The sequence below is a fragment of the Hydra vulgaris genome, chromosome 12 (assembly GCF_038396675.1).
Source record: "Hydra vulgaris chromosome 12, alternate assembly HydraT2T_AEP".
Taxonomy (NCBI): domain Eukaryota; kingdom Metazoa; phylum Cnidaria; class Hydrozoa; order Anthoathecata; family Hydridae; genus Hydra; species Hydra vulgaris.
Window position 1 is genome coordinate 15,672,501 of NC_088931.1, and position 15,012 is coordinate 15,687,512.

Consider the following 15,012-nt stretch of genomic DNA (forward strand, 5'->3'; position numbering starts at 1 on the left):
AGTTTCAACAGATCGTAATGATTGACTACGTGTCATTGTGGTTGGAGGTATTAAGTGGCGTCCCTCTTGGAGGTGTTGAGTGAGGTCCTAAATTATGGAACACTCTAATAAATAAGAAACTCAATAATTGTTCTTCTCTTTCTCTATTCAAAAAAAACTTATTAATGGTGTTAATGAATTAAATTTTTCAAGTTTTTCCTTTTGTTTTTTTTCTTTTTATAATTTTTTATTATCGTTATTTTTTTATTTTTTTTACCAACTATCTTATTATGATAGTTTATGATCAATAAATTTTCTTTAGGTTATCCTTTATCTTTACTTTTGTTAATAATAATAAGTTAATTATTTAATTAGATTGTTTATCTTTAAAACAATCTAAGTAAATAATTAACTTATTAGTGTTGGTATCACAATCATAGTTAAATACATTTAACTGTTGTTGTGACATTATCATAAGATCATAATAAGATTAATACTTGATAACAAACCCTGAGAAGCTATTGGTATCATAGTAACATGACACTGATTTTGATTTTTGACTAAAAATAAAATTGCATTTTTTAGTCAAATATTGAGACCAATGTGGTGCAATTATAACCACAAATAAATTTATGTAACTATGGTTTTGACAAGGTGTTGATTCAAGGTACACACAACAGCTATGGTTGTGATATCGAGATGAATTCATAATGAGATAATTAATATCAATAATTTCAAATGGTTTAAACCATTTGAAAGTAACATTGACTAATATCATAGTAACATTGAAAAAAACAGCTTCGTAAGGTCTTCGCAAATGGCGGATGCCTTTTTATAACGGCAGAAAAGAGAAAATTTAAGATATATGTAAAGAGAATATATAAGAGAGTAATATATAAGGGAAAATTTAAGATATATATAAAGAATATTGTAAAAACCAAACTATATATAAAAATATTAATTATTTATTTTATAAGCACAAATAACTCATCAACGATCATATAAACTAACTTGATGCAAACACGCATACAAAAATCATTCAAAAAGGAAAAATATATATAAAAAATAAAAAAAAGATCATCGAATCTTTTTTAAAAAAAAAAGAAGAATAAACTTAAATAAAATTAAAAAAAGAGAGAAAAAAAAAGGAAAACAAAAGAAAGAAAGTAAAGTAAAGTAAACAAGTAAAAGAAAGGAAAGATAAGAAGAATTAAATAATCAATTATATAGAAAAAGCAAAAGTAGAGTTAGAAGATTGGTTTTTTTTTTTGTTTTTTGGGTTTTTTTGTTTGTTTTTTATTTAATAATTTTTCTTTTTTCTTTACGATATAACTTGTAATCATGATTATAATTCATTAGTTATTATTTTTCGGTCATTATATTATTATTTGTTTTCTCACATTATTTTATTTATTTATAGTTAGTTGTATTTATTTTTAGTCCTCATTTAATACCTAGTTATTTTATTTATTACATTTATTTTTAATATTATATTTTTATGAACTTATTTATTATTGACTTATTTTTATCTATTATTGTTTTAGTATCTTTGTTAATAATATTATTATTGATAGCAGTTAACAGTAGCTATAATATTATTACTATATATTATTAATATAGTATAGATATTATTATAGTATTATAAGTATTTTCATATTCGATATTTTTTGTTGTCATAGTTACTTTTAATATTAGTTCGTCGTTTGTCAAAGTTTGATTTATTTTGATTGTTTAAGTTTATATCATTTTTTTATCATTGTTCTTATTTCTTTATATTGTTATGAAAATTATTTTCGATCACTCACGCCAACGGTTACCCAAGTTTTAAATTATTTAATTTAGTCTTTTACTTGGCATTTTTTTTAAATCTCTATTTCACACTGTAGTCACTTTAACTAGTTAATACTGCATGTAGTTATATATATTTTTTTCTAAAGATTATGGCACTTAAATCTCTTAAATTCCACATTGACGAACTCAGTAGTCTTATCAGCTCTCTTAATAATTTTCCCTCAGCAATAGGTATTACAGAATCTAACTTATATATAAACAATACAAATATAACTGATATATACATAAACGGGTTTAACATTGAGCATTGTCCTACTAAGGATAAAAAAGGTGGAGCACTTTTATACATACGCTCAAATTTAAACTACGTAGTTCGCAATGATCTTATGATTTATTCTTCTAAATATTTAGAGTCTATTTTTGTTGAAATTGCAAAACCTTGTGAATCAATATAATAATTGGCTGCATTTATCGTCATTCATCAATGAATCAACTAGAGATTACTTCTTCCCACTCAACTCCTGTACTTGAAAAGTTAAGTAACGAAAAAGAAAAATCTTTCTAATGGGTGATTTTAATATGGATTTATTGTCACAATGAATCTAACCCTGTTTCTACATATCTTGGTTCTTTAACATCTTACTCACCAAGCCCTTCTATAATTTTACCTTCACGCATAACGGTTACATTAAAAACGCTCATTGATAACATATTCATGAAATTTCATTCAACTGATCAATACTCAGGTAATTTTACGATTTCAATTTCAGACCATATGGCACAATTTATTTGCATTCCTGACATACTCAATCACCCCAAAAAGGTAAAAAATTTAAATTTTATAGAAACAAATTTCCAATTTATTAAAATTTAGCTAAAAACATCCTTTATTACATATTTTAATAACAATCTGAACAATATTAAAAACACCTGGAAGAGAATAAAAGAATTCATTATTATTAGACCTTCTACACACTATACATTTTTTAAACTTAAATTGAACGAAAATCTCATCACTGATCACACTGCCGTATCTAATATATTTATTAATTTTTTTAGCACTATACATAATAAACTAATTAGCAAAGCCACACCCCCTAAACGCGTATTTAGTGACTTTCTTAACATTCCAAATGCTAAATCGTTTTTTATTAATCTTGTAACTGAAAATGAAATACCTGGTCTCATTACAAACACGCTCAAAACTAAAAAAAGTCTTGGTCCTAAAAGCGTACCTACAATCTTCCTTAAACTAGTCCCTCACATCATTTCAAAGACTCTCTGTACTGTTATAAATCCACAACTCTTGCTCTCATTGAAATGACTGAACTGATTAGAAATGCAATTGATGATAAATATTTTGCATGTGGTGTATTTGTCGATTTACAGAAAGCGTTTGATACAGTAGATCATTCAATTTTGTTGAAAAAATTAGAATATTATGGGATCAGAGACGTACCCCTTAAATGGTTTACTAAACATTTAAATAATAAAACACAATTTGTTTCTATTAATGACTCAAAATCTACCCTTGTAAAATGCTCGAGTGGTATTCCTCAGGGTTCAGTATTGGGACCACTGCTTTTCCTTCTTTATATTAATAATCTTCGTATATCCATTAAGTTTGCTACTGTTTACCACTTTGCTGATGATGCTAATCTATTGCTAATTATTAAATCCCTTAAAAAAATTGACAAACACATTAACCATTATCTTGCCAATCAAGTTCAGTGGCTTTGCTCCAACAAACTTTTTCTAAACTCTAACAAAACTGAACTCATTATCTATAAATCAAATAAAACAAAAGTCTAAACACATGAACTTTAGATTAAGTGAAAAAAAATTAAACCTGTTAACTCAATTATACACTTTTTATCCCACTGTAAAGACTTAGCAATGAAACTAAGTATATATAATGGCATGTTGGCCAGAGTTCGCCATTATGTTAATCTTGAGACACTCTTGAACATATACCATGCTATTTTTGATTCACATCTTAGATATGCAAGCCAAGTATGGGGGTAGTTCCATTTACAAGCTTTTATTAGGTTATCCCACATCCAAAACAAGGCTAATTAAAAATTATTTATTTTCAGACTAATAAATTTAATCCTAATGTGCTCTACCTAACTTCTAAAGTATTAAAACTATGTAACTATATTCAACTTTTAAACTGGCAATTAGTCTGGAACCACCAACACAATAAACTACCTTTAACTTTCGTCAATTTCTTTTCCAAAAGTGCCAACACTCGTTATCACCTTTGTTCCAATAGTAATTTAAACCTGTCTGTCTTTAAACACCGCTCTCATAAATACGGGCATAAATCTATAAAATATCAGAGCATTAAAACTTGGAACAACCTTTCTTATGAACTAAAAGCTCTCAATTCATTCTCAACCTTTAAAACCAGATGATTCTACTTTTTATTAAAAAAATATAGTTAATGTTTATAATTTCTATACTTAATTTTGGTAGTCTTTAGTATTGTTTTTTTTTTTAATTTCAATTATATATTTTGTTGTCATTACTATTGCTTATTGTTATTTTTATAAATATTTACATTACCATTATTGACTACTTTTAACTATTATTACTAATATTAATATTGTCGTTGTTATTAATATTATTATTATTATTATTATTATTATTATTATTATCATTATTATTATAGTGTAGTAAATTTAATAGTCTATTATTAATTCAGACCGGTACCGTAGGGGGAGGGGGGTCGTTGGGTGCGATCAACCCCCTTTTTATGCAAAGTTTTTTTAATTTGACGCCAAAAATTATATCTAGACTCTTTTCGATGTCAAAATATTTAATCAAAATTTTTATGATAATTATTTGATTTTTATGAACCATTTTCATGAAACAATTTTTACTATATTGTTTCACAAACATTAGGCGTCATTACAAGTCATTGCATCGTGAAATCTTTTATAAACGAAAAATGAAAAATAGTCTCTCCAGAGTTTATACTGTAATTACTCTAGTAATTACAATATAAACTCTGAAGAGACTTAGTATTAGTGAATTAGTATTAGTGGAGAACTATTAGTATAATCTCCAGAGTTTATACTAATAGTTCTCTACTAATACTAATTGACTTTTAAAAGCAAACGATAGAGTTAACATGCCTAACCAAATTATGAAACGAACAGCTGATAGAAAAGAGCTTCAAAATGCTGCAAAGAAATGCAAATCGTTAGCTGAATTTTAAATAAAAAAGTTATTTTGATCTTCTTTTTATAATAATTAGTTTGATTAGTTTGATATTAACTAGATATAGATATTATCTAGATATAAATATTAACTAGATATAGATATTATCTATACGTTATGATAGTACTTTGGTTATTACTTGTTTTTTATTATAATGTTTACGCAAATTGTTTTAGTTATAGTTTAAGATCTGAAAGTTTATTATTAATTACTTACGTTTCAAGTGTTTTTATTATCGACAGTTCTCAAAATGTAACCGAAAAACATTACCCGAAGTAGAAAAAAAAAAAGGAAGCCATTAAAGATGATAACAATGTTAACAAAAGCTTGTCATGCGAAGTAGACAAATCAAATTTAAAAGAATGTGATTTTAAAGAAGAAGAAAAACGATATAATGTTGACGAACTCTTGCGCGGAAATCAAGAATTATCACCACATGAAATATACAAAATGTTTACGAATAACTTAAAACAGAAGATACATTTTCATTTTCCCAAAACATTAAAACACGGTTGCAAACGCGCTTGTTAAGAAGAATATTTACAAAATGGGTTTGTCTACAGCAAAAGTGAAGATGCAGTCTACTGCATATACTGCACTTTATTTCTAAACCAGGATTAAAAAAAATCTTTGGGAGCTTTTGTTAACCGTAGATATAAGGAATGGCACAATGTTTTAGAGAAACAAAAACTACATATATTAACTACTAATTTAAAATATTAATTTAAAATTTGAAATATTAAAATATTAACACTAATTAATATGCAAAATGACATTGATTTGTTAACTGAATGGTCAAAAGTTAATGGATTTTAACATAAGCAAATGCAGTGTTATGCACGTTGGAAGAAAAAATATTAACTATAACTACACTATGAAACACAACAATCAAAGTTTTCTTCTAAAAAAGACAACAAAAGAATTAGACTTGGGTGTAATAGTTTCATCCAATATGAACTGGAATCATCAGGTTTAAGCAGCTACAAGTAAAGCACAAAGAATCTTGTGTTTAATAAGAAAAAGCTTTACTTATCTTAATACTGAAATGGTAAGGCAACTATACACATCGCTGGTTAGACCACACCTAGAATTCGCAGTTCCAGTGTGGAGTCCAGGTAATAAAAACGATATCAATGACCTTGAAAAAAACTCAAAGACGAGCAACAAAGCTAGCACCTGAACTAAAACATCTAAGTTATACTGAAAGATTGGCAAAGTTGGGTCTCACAACTCTGGAAACAAGACGTACAAGAGGTGATCTTATTGAGTTTTTTAAAATAACAACTGGAATTGATAACATATTGTGGTATAAAAAGCTTTATAAAGCTTCTTCCGAAAGTCTAAGAGGTCATTCAATGAAATTTGAAAGAGAATTTGCAAAAACAACCCTGAGACACAACTTTTTTACGAACAGGTTTCTGCAATGACAGTAAATTCTTTTAAAGCTAGACTAGCTAAACATTTGTTAACGGCTGTTATAGTATAAATTTTAAACTTTTTGCTTCGCGACAATAGTCGTTACAACAGCTTGTGTTACTATTACTATATAGGCAATACATACCATAAAGAAGATATCAAACAAGCTAACGGCATTTGTTGTCATTTTGAAGATCCAAGACAAACCACTTCATTATAAAGCGATAGTACTTTAAAAAACCGACAGCAATTGTACCTGTACATTGTTGAAACATTAGGTAGAATAGTGCATTTGATGGAGAAACAAGGACTTGCATTTCGTGGGACTTATGAAAAGTGTAAAGAAAACTCAGAGCAAAAAGATAATCCTGGAAACTTTCTTGCAAATGTGCAAGAAATAGCTCGCCGTAACGCTGAACTTAATGCACGTGTACAAACACCATTACGCAAAGGTGTCAGCTACCTTGGCCCCAAGAGTCGAAATGAATTAATTGATATAATTGGAAAGAAATGTATACTAGAGCGGGTAATTAATGAAATCAAAGCTTCAAACTACCATTGTAACATGTTGTTAGATGAAGACGGACTAGGTCCTTTAAAATGTATGCTTAGTCGCTCCAAAGTTTTTTCAATTTATAAAATGATACATTCTGTTGGCAAAGAGATTCATGTAGTTCCTTAAGAGAAGGTCCTTTTATTGTCATAGAGCAACAAGTTCTAGAGAGTGCATTAGCAACAGAATTGTTACGTCAAGGGCGATAAACTATATCATAGCTGTACAAAGAAAGTTTTATCCTCCATCTCAGAATCTTGTCATTCTTAATTTTTCTACTCTTGTTATTTTCAAACATGAAAGAGACAGATATACATAGGTGTCTTCTAATTTGTATTCTTAAATAAACTTATCTATGATTCTTTGAAATTGTGCAACAGCATTAGTGAGCCCAAAAGGAATTCTTTTAAATTGGAAAAGCTGTCCATTGGACTCAAAGGCAGTATAATACTTGTCACTTTCTAGGAGAGGTATTTGGTGATAAGCACTTTTTGAATCAAATGTAATATATAATGAATAATCAAATGTAATAAATAATGAAAATTATCTAGCATCAATAAATTAGTTAACTCTGTTTTGCAACAGAGTTAACTAATTCATTGATGCTAGGTAAAGGATAAGCATCAAGTAGTGTAAAGCGATTTATTGTTTGTGAGTAATCTATGACCATGCGTTTCTTATATCTCTTATTCCTGGTAACAGCTATTTGTGATCGCCAAGGAGAGTTACTGGGTTCAATTAAATCTAATTCTAAAAGTTTTTTAGTTTTTTGCTCAATGAATACCTTGTCCTCCGAGTTATATTGTCAATAAGGTGAAGCAATTGGTCTACATTCTGGAGATATAATTGGACTACATTCTGGAGATAGAAAAGGAAAAACAGTGCTAGCTTTCATTGCAATACTATTTAGATAACAGAGTTTTAAAGAATCTTTTTTACCACCATAATTGATATAAAGACTTTAGTGCAACTGTAGGAAATCTCTACCAAGTATGATTTGTTCGCAAGAGTTGGGTATAACCAAAAAGTTAATATTAGAGTACTTCATACCAAATATAGTGAAGTTAGTTGAAACTTTACCTATAACTTGACAAGATTAGGAAGAATCAGCCATAGAGACTCTTTTATTAGAAGGGAGTAAATTAGGTTTTAAAGAGTCACAAAATGATTTGTTTATAAATGTGTCAGAGCTTCCAGTGTCAAGAAGAGCTCTTACCTTGGCCCTAGATATATACAATAAAGATATATACAATAGAGTTAAGTGAGTTGATAGAAGAGCAAGTAATCGAGGCTAAACTTGGTGCATGGAAATTAGCAGCAGCAGACGTGACAAAGTTCTTCGATAATTTGCATAGTTTCTTGAAATGTTCTTTCTTACCACAATTGTTACATTCTGCATCTCCGGCAGGACATGATTGTCGAGGGTGACGTTTACTTCCACAGAAATAACAAAATCCACTAGGCTTAGTAGAAATTGAAGCAAGCTCAGTAATACATTCAGAATGTTTATTGTGTCAACATTATTATACTCTGTATGTGAATACATTTCGTTATTTCTTTAAGCATTTTCTAATAAACGACCTTGATTATTGGCCTCAGTAAGTTTAAGAGTAGAGTTTCTCGTAGTCGTTGGCAAATATGATGAGAGCTTAGACCACTTATAAATAAATCGCGAATCTATTCTTTACAATGTTCTGAAGCAGAAACCTGTTTAAAGTTGCAACCTTTACTGAGTGTACATAAGGCCTGCGAAATTGCATCAATAGATTCTCCGGATGATTCTTTACGTGAAGCTAGCTGATGTCTGGAAAATAATTCATTTTTAGGCTTTACAAATAAGTTTTTTAGGATTTCTATAGCGTTATCAAATGATTCAATGTCAGCAATATAGTCGATTACGAAAGGAGATAAATAGTTAATGAGGACATCTAATTTATCTTCTGTTTGTATAGTTTTCATGAAGTTTGTAAAAGTTCTAAACCAGTGTGACCATTCTTTAGAAGCTGATGCAGAATTGGGATTGCTGTCAAATTGTTCCGGTCTTAGATATTTATCCATTAAAGTATGAAGAATAAATTGTAGTGTAGTAAATTTAATATTCTATAATTAATTCTAAGCAAACATAGAAGGCTTTATTTTTCATATAACAATATGTAAACTAAAATATACAAACAGGTTAGTTTTAGTATACACATAATTAGACTCAACAAGGATAATAATATTTATAAGAATCAGCACAATTATTATTATTATTATTATTATTATTATTATTATTATTATTATTATTATTATTATTATTATTATTATTATCAGTATTATTAACATCGTTATTATCATGTTATAAAATTTATTATTGTTATTATATATTGTGAAAATTAGCATTATATTTATTTTAATTAGATATTATTAACATTAGGATGGGGGGGGGAGGATAGACATTTTTTGTTAAGTGTCAGATAAAGTATTCAAGTATGCTTTTAAATGTTAGATAAAATATTAAAGTATTCCACCGTGGTACTACAAACACTAAAATCTATTACCGCAAGTTTTTTTCTCAAAAAAAAATCGAAAATCCAATTTTTTCAAAATAATCAAAAAATTTTAAGTAAATGCGTAGCAATTTTAAAAGAAATTTTGTATTATTTAAGTTTTGTAACAATTATTAAATTCCGCAAGGGTTGTATACTTAATATTTCCAGATATTTTAAGCTTTCCACAAATAACTTAACAACTTTTTTGACTTAAAAGCTCTTTTATTCAAAATCAGTATTCTTAATATATTTCAACTAAATGTTTTTAATGTTCTTTGCTTTATATTCAAATATAAGATTAACTTAACTCCTATATCTTTTTTAAAATTTGTACGCAATAAAGCCCAAAAACATATACGATTATAGAAATGACAATTTTATTTATCAACATTATTCGTGTACAAATTTTAGTAGGTCTCCTTATATCATATCGTGAAATTTTTCTGTGGAACCAAATAGTTTTAAAATTTTTTGATTTTCCCAACGTGTGAATTTTTTAAAAATAAACTGAAAAAAGTTATATTCTCAATAGATAATATATTTGAGTTCTTTTGATCTCGACCATTATTTATAAGTGTTTTCTAAATGTAATTGGAAATATTTTGGTTGTATTTTTTATTGTATGGGTAAATGGTGTTTTATATTTGAGATTATTTGTATTATTTACTTTAACGGTATTTACTTTTCATTCTAATTATTATTTTTTTTTTTTTGAAATAATTGGTTTGTTATTATTGTATTGTTTAAACGGTCTACGGTGACATGATCTTACAACCCTATTCGAGTTGCCGTGTTCTTATATATTATGTACAACAGTATTTTACCAGAAAACATTGTGAAAAAAACAAAAAAAGTATAAAAAGTATATATTAAACCAGCTACTTTCTTTTCGGATCATTGATGCGTGACTAACTTGCCTTTCTAAAACAAATTAAAAGTGCGCAAGATCAGACGCGTAAGATCATCGTATGTCGAATAAAATACACTTACGTCAATTATGAGCTTTGTTTTGGCAGGCGCTATTTAAATTAATAAAAAAATTATCCAATGAGACATCACTACAGTGACTTTAAAAGAAATTTAAAAATTTGTTTGCACATTGAGTAAACATTTACTCTACATACGCACTGATCTTACACACTTTACGCAGCATCTTATGCATCTGATCTTACGCACTTTTAATTTGTTTTTGAAAGTACAATGCAGTTAGTCACGCATTTTTTTATCAGAATTGAAAGTAGCTGGTTTAAAAATTTTACTTTTATTGTAGACCAAAGGTTAACTTTTGCTTAAGCGCGGAAAAACTCTTTTTCGTTTAGACTTTTGATGTTAGTCAAATATGTTTTTCATAATCATTCTTAAAAAATATTATGTTACTATTTCAATTTGCGAAGAGTTTATTAACTATTTATATGGGATAATGATACTTCCGTCTGTAACTTTAGTAGTAGAATTACTAAAATTAGTAGTATAACTATTATTAATGTAAAACTTAGCGTTATACTTTTCAATAAGTTAAGCACCATTTTTTTCACTTTTGTTTTATTTCAGTTTTTTTAATCAATAATTCATCAAAAATTGATAAAAGAAACAAGTACCGGTAACGGTGTTCCGGACCGTTCCGGCTCAATGATATCACAAATATTACGTTATTTTGTTTTATATTCATTTAATAAATAAATAATTATATTCGTTATATAAACGCCATTTTATTAAATAAATATCGAATTTTAAAATATTTTAAAGAGAAGTCACATATATAAGTCAGATACAAAGATAGACACACAAGTAATTGCTATTTATTTGCGCTGGCTTTGTTATTATTTCACCCTCGTAACTGGGGACAAAACAAAACAAAAGGAGGGAGGTTTAGGGGGTGTCCGATTTTCCTAAGAAAATTTTACTCGAAGATCAGTCGGGAAACTTGGACAATTTTTTTACCGTAAAACTTGTTTTTTTACCGTAGTCGGCAAAAAACAGGTACGTCACACCCCTTAAAGATATCTTCGGGACGGTCCCGCACTTATCCACAGCTTAACACCATCAAATATAAATGAAAAACCCAGAAGTTATTAATATTTTAGTTGTAAAAAATTTAAAAATCGTTTTGTTTTTAATGTTTAAACAACTCGCGACAACTTTCAGTTTAGAAAAGTTACGGTATTTTGTTTGAATATATTATTGTATTTTGTTTGAAATTTTAAGGACTCTTTTAGTTAAAAATAAGTCCTTAATCTTTATACATTATCTTTTTTTAAGTCAAGTTACAATTACAAAAAAGTCTTAAGGCACTTCGTCGCGTTGGTTTGACAAGGTTCTAACCGTTTTTTGTTATATTAAGAGAATGGCAAATTTTTTTTTTTGTCTAAATAAAGATATTTATATTATTGTCTAAACAAAAATATGAATGTTAAATATATATGAATGTCTAAATAAAAATATTTATATGATTACTTTTTGTTTATTTATGTATTTTTGTACATCTTCTGAAAAAAGAATACATCAACAAATAAAAAACAATATTGTAAATAGTTCTTATTAAACATTAAAAAAAAGGAAAAAGATTTTTTTCTAAATTTTTCTAAATAAAGATAAAAAGTTTCAGTTAGAACCTTGCCAAACTAACGCGACGAATTGTTCTCATCAAATAATTCTTTAAAAAGAAGAAATCTTAGTTCATGTTCAAACCCATAAGTTTTCAATGAATAAAGTAAATCATAAATTAAAACGCTGAGAATTTCTATGGAATTTATGAAATTGAACTTATTTGCTTCTCTGCTAGTGCACAGCACTAGAAAATAATTAAAGTAAGGTAAATATTTATGCAATCTATGTTGTGGGTTTATATGTCTACGCATGAATATATCGTCGTTTGATAAGTAGAACTCATTAAGTACGGTTTTATGGGAAATTGACTTTTATACACTATGATGCCCAAATGTTAACAACATATTGCAAGAAAAAGTCAAAAAGTGCGTAAATCAATCCGAAATAGTATTTCGGATAGATTTACGCACTTACTGACTTTTTCTTGCAATATGTTGTTAATATTTGGGCATTATAGTGTATAAAAGTCAATTTCCCTTAAAACTCTACTTAATGAGTTTTACTTGTCAATCAACGATATGGAACATAATGAGATAAAATAATCATGGGTGCAAAAACGATGTAACTCCATTTTCACAAATGGTTCAGGAGAAAGAAAAAACTAAATAATTTTGAGATTTTCAAAATTTTTGTACTTATTGCATAGGCGCATAGTAGCTTAGTATAAAACGTATGTTCACTTTATGTTTTATCTTTCTATCATTAATACTAGCGACAATGTAGAAAAACAAACTTGTGGAGTTATCTCGTTTTTTCCACCTGACAGCAGAAATAAAACTTTTTATTGCTAATCCAATAAAATGAGAACTGAAATAACAAAAGTACATCAAATAAGTTTCATAAATATTTATTTATAATGTTAAATTTCCTTAAAAATTATTTGATAATATGTTGTTTTTTTTTTTTTTTTTGTTTTTTTTTAATAAATTTGAAAAAAACTAAATTTTTTTGTTTTAAATCCAGTAAATGACTACCATTGTAGACTAATAGCAAAGTAACTAAGTATTCAAAGTGCATAATGTATTTCATTATTTATAATATTAAATCACATTTAAAAACTCTCTGTTAGTCTGTGAAGCTATCCTCAGAATCGGGATCATCTTGCTCTGCATCTTGGTACTTTAATATGTCGTAAAACCACAAACAGTTTGGTGTAACATATTTCTCTTCAAATTTTTTTACATGTAAATACTTTGGACGCTTCACTGGTATTACTCCTGAATAAAGATGAAAATCATTATTCGGTAAAGTCAGACAGACTCCACATTTTTGAAAGATAAAATCTTCTTTCAAAATATCAGGCCAAACTGCTGAATTGCACATAATTTTTTGAGTAATCCATTACACGGTAAGATGGGATTAAAAACTTTTTTCTTTGCGTCTATTATTAACCTTTTTATTCTTGAACATGAGAAACAGAATAAGAGAAATGGGTTCGAAAGTTTAAGAACAACTCTTAGTTTAATGGCGCAACAGTAAATTTGTGACATGTGTTTTTAACAAAGGGAAATCGATTCTTCTGGTAAAATATTCTTTCTCTCTTTCTCTTTTCCTTATCGATCAAACCAAAACTTTGGCCGCAAGGTAAGAAGCTGTGTTCTGGATATCAATGTACTATATTTGTAAATTTTTAAGTATGAGCTAAAGTGATATAAGTAATGGCAAAAGTTTGATTTTTATTCTGTGAACTACAGTTGTCTGAATACAGATAGAGCTTTTTGACTGATGCAGCAAGAAAATTTTAATAAAAAAATGCTGGAAGTTCACAACATTATTTGATTCCTTTTTTTGGCAACCATTTCAACATATATATAAAGAAATAAGACTTTTCAGAACTGAAAACAAATATAGAATAATTGTACACCCAAAGCTAACATTTGAAAAATACATTGCCGTTTTTCAAGTAGGAGAGTGGCATGTTTTGCTGATAATTGAATGTTAGTAACTTTGTTTCGTTACTACTTTTTCTCACTTTAACAATAACTGCTTTTATTTATGTGTATAAAAAATGGGATTTTATTTCATTTGTATCTTTTTCAGGACAAAATACCTTCCTAACCTCAGCATCTTTTTCTGCAGCAATAAGTTTCTTTAATCGCTCACAAGTCTGGTAGGTATCAGATCGAGGCTTTCCAAATGTGTAGTTAAAGCGTGTTAAAAAGTAACGACAAAAATAATCCCATGTATCTCTCGACTTTATACTATCTTGCTTATTTTCCAAACTGTTATAAATAGAAGGCTCTTATATTCGCAGAGAGGGTTCGTGCATTTTTTGCATATTCAACTCAGAAGATTATTTATTTTTATTTTTTGTTCTGCTGCAATGGAATGTTTGCTTTGGGAAAGACTTGATGTGAATTTATTTATTAAAAAATGTCTTTAGGTATCATGTTGGGACGGTTTTTGTATTTGCTCTCAATGTCTCTAGGAGCAGGAACACGTTTTTGCAACTGTTAAACAGCATCAGTTCAACCCTTTTTCCACTCACACCATACAATGAACAAAAAACTATTTTGCATACCTTTATTGTTTCTTTTCTCACTTTTATTGTATATATACAAAAACATGAACGCTTTGGGCCATTGCCAGACTTAGACTATTTTTCAAATGCTTTAATCTGAACTTGCCCCCAAATAAAATCATCCTGTTTTTCTTTATTTCTAATATTGTTAAAAGTAAAAATTAATTTTGTAAAATTTTATTAAAACATTTGGCCTTGCAGTTGCAGGGGTCTTCAATTTTCATCTCTCGTTTACCAGTTTTTTTTATTCTCAATCCCCGCGTAAATCTTTCCTTCAGCAACATTTCTTTACCATATCTGAAATCTCTGCAGAGATTATGATTTTTGATGCGTTTTCTAGTCACCTTTTTTATTGTTTTCAGATTCACTTTCAGAAGTTATTTCTACTT